We start from the raw sequence: 8,615 nt of genomic DNA, 5'->3' as shown, positions 1-8,615 counted from the left end.
CAATTCTGTGTCCCTGATTAACGTTTATGTGGCCCTAAGTAACGGTTCTGTGGCCCTCAGTAACAATTCTGTGTCCCTGATTAACGTTTATGTGGCCCTAAGTCACGGTTCTGTGGCCCTCATTAAAAATTCTGTGTCCCTCAAGAAACAATTCTGTGTCTGTCCGTGAGTAACAATTCTGTGGCCCTAAGTAACGGTTCTGTGGCCCTCAGTAACAATTCTGTGTCCCTGATTAACGTTTATGTGGCCCTAAGTAACGGTTCTGTGGCCCTCAGTAACAATTCTGTGTCCCTGATTAACGTTTCTGTGGCACTAAGTAACGGTTCTGTGGCCCTCAGTAACAATTCTGTGTCCCTGAGTAACAATTCTGTGTCTGTCCGAGTAACAATTCTGTGGCACTAAGTAACAGTTCTGTGGCCCTCAGTAACAATTCTGTGTCCCTGAGTAACAATTCTGTGGCCCTAAGTAACGGTTCTGTGGCCCTCAGTAACAATTCTGTGTCCCTGTGTAACAATTCTGTGTCTGTGCGAGTAACAATTCTGTGGCCCTAAGTAACGGTTCTGTGGCCCTCAGTAACAATTCTGTGTCCCTGAGTAACAATTCTGTGTCTGTGCGAGTAACAATTCTGTGGCCCTAAGTAACAGTTCTGTGGCCCTCAGTAACAATTCTGTGTCCCTGAGTAACAATGCTGTGGCCCTAAGTAACGGTTCTGTGGCCCTCAGTAACAATTCTGTGTCCCTGTGTAACAATTCTGTGTCTGTGCGAGTAACAATTCTGTGGCCCTAAGTAACAGTTCTGTGGCCCTCAGTAACAATTCTGTGTCCCTGAGTAACAATTCTGTGGCCCTAAGTAACGGTTCTGTGGCCCTCAGTAACAATTCTGTGTCCCTGTGTAACAATTCTGTGTCTGTGCGAGTAACAATTCTGTGGCCCTAAGTAACGGTTCTGTGGCCCTCAGTAACAATTCTGTGTCCCTGTGTAACAATTCTGTGTCTGTGCGAGTAACAATTCTGTGGCCCTAAGTAACAGTTCTGTGGCCCTCAGTAACAGTTCTGTGTTCCTGAGTAACAATTCTGTGTCTGTGCGAGTAACAATTCTGTGGCCCTAAGTAACAGTTCTGTGGCCCTCAGTAACAATTCTGTGTCCCTGAGTAACAATTCTGTGGCCCTAAGTAACAGTTCTGTGGCCCTCAGTAACAATTCTGTGTCCCTGAGTAACAATTCTGTGGCCCTCAGTAACAGTTCTGTGTCCCTGAGTAACAATTCTGTGTCTGTGCGAGTAACAATTCTGTGGCCCTAAGTAACAGTTCTGTGGCCCTCAGTAACAATTCTGTGTCCCTGAGTAACAATTCTGTGGCCCTAAGTAACGGTTCTGTGGCCCTCAGTAACAATTCTGTGTCCCTGTGTAACAATTCTGTGTCTGTGCGAGTAACAATTCTGTGGCCCTAAGTAACGGTTCTGTGGCCCTCAGTAACAATTCTGTGTCCCTGAGTAACAATTCTGTGTCTGTGCGAGTAACAATTATGTGGCCCTAAGTAACAGTTATGTGGCCCCCAGTAACAGTTCTGTGTCCCTGAGTAACAATTCTGTGTCTGTGCGAGTAACAATTCTGTGGCCCTAAGTAACAGTTCTGTGGCCCTCAGTAACAATTCTGTGTCCCTGAGTAACAATTCTGTTGCCCTCAGTAACAATTCTGTGTCTGTCCCTGATTAACGTTTACGTGGCCCTAAGTAACGGTTCTGTGGCCCTCAGTAACAATTCTGTGTCCCTGATTAACGTTTCTGTAGCCCTAAGTAACGGTTCTGTGGCCCTCAGTAACAATTCTGTGTCCCTGTGTAACAATTCTGTGTCTGTGCGAGTAACAATTCTGTGGCCCTAAGTAACAGTTCTGTGGCCCTCAGTAACAGTTCTCTGTCCCTGAGTAACAATTCTGTGTCTGTGCGAGTAACAAATCTGTGGCCCTAAGTAACAGTTCTGTGGCCCTCAGTAACAGTTCTGTGTCCCTGAGTAACAATTCTGTGTCTGTGCGAGTAACAATTCTGTGGCCCTAAGTAACGGTTCTGTGGCCCTCAGTAACAATTCTGTGTCCCTGTGTAACAATTCTGTGTCTGTGCGAGTAACAATTCTGTGGCCCTAAGTAACAGTTCTGTGGCCCTCAGTAACAGTTCTGTGTTCCTGAGTAACAATTCTGTGTCTGTGCGAGTAACAATTCTGTGGCCCTAAGTAACAGTTCTGTGGCCCTCAGTAACAGTTCTGTGTCCCTGAGTAACAATTCTGTGTCTGTGCGAGTAACAATTCTGTGGCCCTAAGTAACAGTTCTGTGGCCCTCAGTAACAATTCTGTGTCCCTGAGTAACAATTCTGTGGCCCTAAGTAACGGTTCTGTGGCCCTCAGTAACAATTCTGTGTCCCTGTGTAACAATTCTGTGTCTGTGCGAGTAACAATTCTGTGGCCCTAAGTAACGGTTCTGTGGCCCTCAGTAACAATTCTGTGTCCCTGAGTAACAATTCTGTGTCTGTGCGAGTAACAATTATGTGGCCCTAAGTAACAGTTATGTGGCCCCCAGTAACAGTTCTGTGTCCCTGAGTAACAATTCTGTGTCTGTGCGAGTAACAATTCTGTGGCCCTAAGTAACAGTTCTGTGGCCCTCAGTAACAATTCTGTGTCCCTGAGTAACAATTCTGTTGCCCTCAGTAACAATTCTGTGTCTGTCCCTGATTAACGTTTACGTGGCCCTAAGTAACGGTTCTGTGGCCCTCAGTAACAATTCTGTGTCCCTGATTAACGTTTCTGTAGCCCTAAGTAACGGTTCTGTGGCCCTCAGTAACAATTCTGTGTCCCTGTGTAACAATTCTGTGTCTGTGCGAGTAACAATTCTGTGGCCCTAAGTAACAGTTCTGTGGCCCTCAGTAACAGTTCTCTGTCCCTGAGTAACAATTCTGTGTCTGTGCGAGTAACAAATCTGTGGCCCTAAGTAACAGTTCTGTGGCCCTCAGTAACAGTTCTGTGTCCCTGAGTAACAATTCTGTGTCTGTGCGAGTAACAATTCTGTGGCCCTAAGTAACAGTTCTGTGGCCCTCAGTAACAATTCTGTGTCCCTGAGTAACAATTCTGTGGCCCTAAGTAACGGTTCTGTGGCCCTCAGTAACAATTCTGTGTCCCTGAGTAACAATTCTGTGGCCCTAAGTAACGGTTCTGTGGCCCTCAGTAACAATTCTGTGTCCCTGTGTAACAATTCTGTGTCTGTGCGAGTAACAATTCTGTGGCCCTAAGTAACGGTTCTGTGGCCCTCAGTAACAATTCTGTGTCCCTGTGTAACAATTCTGTGTCTGTGCGAGTAACAATTCTGTGGCCCTAAGTAACAGTTCTGTGGCCCTCAGTAACAGTTCTGTGTCCCTGAGTAACAATTCTGTGTCTGTGCGAGTAACAATTCTGTGGCCCTAAGTAACAGTTCTGTGGCCCTCAGTAACAATTCTGTGTCCCTGAGTAACAATTCTGTGGCCCTAAGTAACGGTTCTGTGGCCCTCAGTAACAATTCTGTGTCCCTGTGTAACAATTCTGTGTCTGTGCGAGTAACAATTCTGTGGCCCTAAGTAACGGTTCTGTGGCCCTCAGTAACAATTCTGTGTCCCTGAGCAACAATTCTGTGTCTGTGCGAGTAACAATTATGTGGCCCTAAGTAACAGTTATGTGGCCCCCAGTAACAGTTCTGTGTCCCTGAGTAACAATTCTGTGTCTGTGCGAGTAACAATTCTGTGGCCCTAAGTAACAGTTCTGTGGCCCTCAGTAACAATTCTGTGTCCCTGAGTAACAATTCTGTTGCCCTCAGTAACAATTCTGTGTCTGTCCCTGATTAACGTTTACGTGGCCCTAAGTAACGGTTCTGTGGCCCTCAGTAACAATTCTGTGTCCCTGATTAACGTTTCTGTAGCCCTAAGTAACGGTTCTGTGGCCCTCAGTAACAATTCTGTGTCCCTGTGTAACAATTCTGTGTCTGTGCGAGTAACAATTCTGTGGCCCTAAGTAACAGTTCTGTGGCCCTCAGTAACAGTTCTCTGTCCCTGAGTAACAATTCTGTGTCTGTGCGAGTAACAAATCTGTGGCCCTAAGTAACAGTTCTGTGGCCCTCAGTAACAGTTCTGTGTCCCTGAGTAACAATTCTGTGTCAGTGCGAGTAACAATTCTGTGGCCCTAAGTAACAGTTCTGTGGCCCTCAGTAACAATTCTGTGTCCCTGAGTAACAATTCTGTGGCCCTAAGTAACGGTTCTGTGGCCCTCAGTAACAATTCTGTGTCCCTGAGTAACAATTCTGTGGCCCTAAGTAACGGTTCTGTGGCCCTCAGTAACAATTCTGTGTCCCTGTGTAACAATTCTGTGTCTGTGCGAGTAACAATTCTGTGGCCCTAAGTAACGGTTCTGTGGCCCTCAGTAACAATTCTGTGTCCCTGTGTAACAATTCTGTGTCTGTGCGAGTAACAATTCTGTGGCCCTAAGTAACAGTTCTGTGGCCCTCAGTAACAGTTCTGTGTCCCTGAGTAACAATTCTGTGTCTGTGCGAGTAACAATTCTGTGGCCCTAAGTAACAGTTCTGTGGCCCTCAGTAACAGTTCTGTGTCCCTGAGTAACAATTCTGTGTCTGTGCGAGTAACAATTCTGTGGCCCTAAGTAACAGTTCTGTGGCCCTCAGTAACAATTCTGTGTCCCTGAGTAACAATTCTGTGGCCCTAAGTAACGGTTCTGTGGCCCTCAGTAACAATTCTGTGTCCCTGTGTAACAATTCTGTGTCTGTGCGAGTAACAATTCTGTGGCCCTAAGTAACGGTTCTGTGGCCCTCAGTAACAATTCTGTGTCCCTGAGTAACAATTCTGTGTCTGTGCGAGTAACAATTATGTGGCCCTAAGTAACAGTTATGTGGCCCCCAGTAACAGTTCTGTGTCCCTGAGTAACAATTCTGTGTCTGTGCGAGTAACAATTCTGTGGCCCTAAGTAACAGTTCTGTGGCCCTCAGTAACAATTCTGTGTCCCTGAGTAACAATTCTGTGGCCCTCAGTAACAATTCTGTGTCTGTCCCTGATTAACGTTTACGTGGCCCTAAGTAACGGTTCTGTGGCACTCAGTAACAATTCTGTGTCCCTGATTAACGTTTCTGTAGCCCTAAGTAACGGTTCTGTGGCCCTCAGTAACAATTCTGTGTCCCTGTGTAACAATTCTGTGTCTGTGCGAGTAACAATTCTGTGGCCCTAAGTAACAGTTCTGTGGCCCTCAGTAACAGTTCTCTGTCCCTGAGTAACAATTCTGTGTCTGTGCGAGTAACAAATCTGTGGCCCTAAGTAACAGTTCTGTGGCCCTCAGTAACAGTTCTGTGTCCCTGAGTAACAATTCTGTGTCTGTGCGAGTAACAATTCTGTGGCCCTAAGTAACAGTTCTGTGGCCCTCAGTAACAATTCTGTGTCCCTGAGTAACAATTCTGTGGCCCTAAGTAACGGTTCTGTGGCCCTCAGTAACAATTCTGTGTCCCTGTGTAACAATTCTGTGTCTGTGCGAGTAACAATTCTGTGGCCTTAAGTAACAGTTCTGTGGCCCTCAGTAACAATTCTGTGTTCCTGAGTAACAATTCTGTGTATGTGCGAGTAACAATTCTGTGGCCCTAAGTAACAGTTCTGTGGCCCTCAGTAACAATTCTGTGTCTGTCCCTGAGTAACAATTCTGTGGCCCTAACTAAAGTTTCTGTGGCCCTAAGTAACAGTTCTGTGGCCCTCAGTAACAATTCTGTGTCTGTCCCTGTGTAACAATTCTGTGGCCCTAACTAAAGTTTCTGTGGCCCTAAGTAACAATTCTCTGGCACTCAGTAACAATTCTGTCTGTCCCTGAGTAACAATTCTGTGGCCCTAATAACGTTTCTGTGGCCCTAAGTAACAGTTCTGTGGCCCTCAGTAACAATTCTGTGTCTGTCCCTGAGTAACAATTCTGTGGCCCTAACTAAAGTTTCTGTGGCCCTAAGTAACAATTCTCTGGCACTCAGTAACAATTCTGTCTGTCCCTGAGTAACAATTCTGTGGCCCTAATAACGTTTCTGTGGCCCTAAGTAACAATTCTCTGGCACTCAGTAACAATTCTGTCTGTCCCTGAGTAAGAATTCTGTGGCCCTAACTAGCGTTTCTTTGTCCCTAAGTAACGATTCTGTGGCCCTCATTAACAATTCTGTGTCCCTGAGTAATGGTTCTCTGTCCCTAAGTAACGTTTCTCTGTCCCCAAGTATCGTTTCTGTGGCCCTAACTCTGTCCCTAATACAGAGCGGTCTGCCTCTGTTCAATGACTGCAGGCAAATGAAGAATTCCAAAATGGCCGCTATTTATAGCTCGACCATTACACAGTGCTGGCTGGCTGGCTGCTGATTGGCTGATGCTATCACATGTCATTGAGGAATGCATTATGGGTCAGCGCGCCTTGTCTGCGCGCCTTCCCAGACATCCCCGCTCCGTCGCCGCACATGTCCGCCGCCATTTTCGGAAAAATTTCGATTCGCGTGTCCGAAGTAGGCTATTTTTCGGATTCGGCGCGAATCGAAATTTTTCCGATATTTGACTCGAATTCCACTTCGGCTACTTCGATTCGCTCATCTCTAATCTGTATACTAAACTTACCCTGGAACAATTACAATCTGAATCTTCACCATGTGTTTTTGGTGTACAGAGTAGTGTTTTAACTATTTGTAAATATTTATATCCTGTTCACACCAGATGCACGGCAATTGAAGTGTTCCAAGATGTTATGGAAAAAGAACTGACTCTTATGAAGGATTCTTGTGACAATTTTAATAAAGAAATTTTGACAAGGAGGAACAACTTGCAATTACGAATCTTAAAATGAATCATAATCTGGTCATACGGGAAGCGGACAAAGGGGGGTCAGTCGTGTTTAATATTACACAATACCATGAGGAAGCTCTTAGACAACTGGCTAATACCAATGTGTACTGTCTCTTAAAACAAAATCCTATCCGGTTATTTAAGTCTTCCCTTATCAAACTCATTGCTGAAGGAAAATCTATTGGAGTCCTGAGTGAAAAAATGGCAGAACCATTAGTGGTATGGGATCCAGTTTGCCCAGTATTTCATCACTTGCCTAAGATATATAAATCTACTGTTTCAATCCAGGTTGTGTCTTACAGTGACAGGTATAGGCTCCCTTTTAGAACTCCTCAGTGAATCGGTTGATATGCATCTACAACTTTTAGTGCAGAAGTTACCTGGTTATCTTCGGAAATCTGGTCATGTCTTGTCCCAGATAGAGAACATTCAGTGGCCTCAACATTGTGTTTGAGTCACTCTTAACGTTACAGCTTTACATTCTTCTATCCCACATTATTTAGCTATTAGGGCTATTCAGTACCATCTAAATAAACACAATAACTACTTTACAGAGCTTCAGGGTTATCTGGTAATTTGTGTTGAACTCCTTTTGACATATAACTTTTTTCTTTTTGACAACAGTTTTTATTTACAACTGTGTGGTGCTTCTATGGGGGGCACATTTTCACCATCCCTGGTAAATTTGTTCATGGGGTGGTGGGAGGAGACCTCCATTTTTCCCATAATAACCCTTTTTTGCCATTTTTTTTGGTATAGATGTTTCATTGATGATCTGTTTATTATTTGGGATAGTCAGGGGGACCGCCTTTGATTTACAGGGTTTTCTGAATTTGGTCATTCTCATCTTTCTACCATCAATTATTTGGATATTACATTATTGGGTTACCAGCAAACTTCTAATGTTTTGACTATTACTTTTAGGAAATTCAGTGCGGGTAATGCTACACTTTTTGCCACAAGTTGTCACCCTACACACACAATTAATGCTATCCCGCTAGGAAAATTCATATGCGCTAGGAGAAATTGCTCCATGAATCTTTTGTTTGCTATAGAATGCAATATCATTAGAGATAGGCTTTCCAACAGAGGCTATCCCCAATGGAGTGTGGATAGAGCTTACAATGTGATCTAGATCTAAATCATACAGATCTAGAATTAATTTGTTGTCCAGTACAGATCCAGCCACAGCTTGCCCTAAATCAAAACTCAGTGGGAAAAGAGGAATCAACTTTGTTATGACTTTCTCGGTGGAGTTTAACAAGATAGTGGAATTAATGAGGAAGAATATACCAATTTTGTACACAGACAAATCATTATATAATATTTTGTCTAAAGGTATTAACTTTACTAGTCACAGGGCTCCCATTTTGCATTCAGTTTTGGCCCCTAGTTATATATGGTCATCTGAAAAGAAGACGGGGTCTTTGTGCTGTGGAATGAAACCATGTAGATACTGTAGAGTTCACAGATTTAGTGAAAATGTTACATCTTTTGTTACAGGAAAGATGTATAATATTGCCCAATTCATTAATTGTGGCTCAGTCCACATAGTTTATTTAGTGCAATGTGATTTCTGAGCATTATTGTGATGGCATGAACCCAAATGCCAAAAATGTCTCCAATGTATCAAGATATTTTAGAGTTGTACACAGAGGGAACATATCTACTTTTTCTTTTTGTGGCTTTGAAGGGATCCTGCCTCCGGATAGAGGTGGGGACAGGCACCATATACTCCTTGAGCATGA

Source organism: Staurois parvus, unplaced genomic scaffold, assembly GCF_062004578.1.
Source record: "Staurois parvus isolate SC_StPar_1 unplaced genomic scaffold, SC_StPar_1.0 ptg000672l, whole genome shotgun sequence".
Taxonomy (NCBI): Eukaryota; Metazoa; Chordata; class Amphibia; order Anura; family Ranidae; genus Staurois; species Staurois parvus.
The sequence above is the reverse complement of the archived record's forward strand: the minus strand, read 5'-3'. Positions refer to the sequence as shown.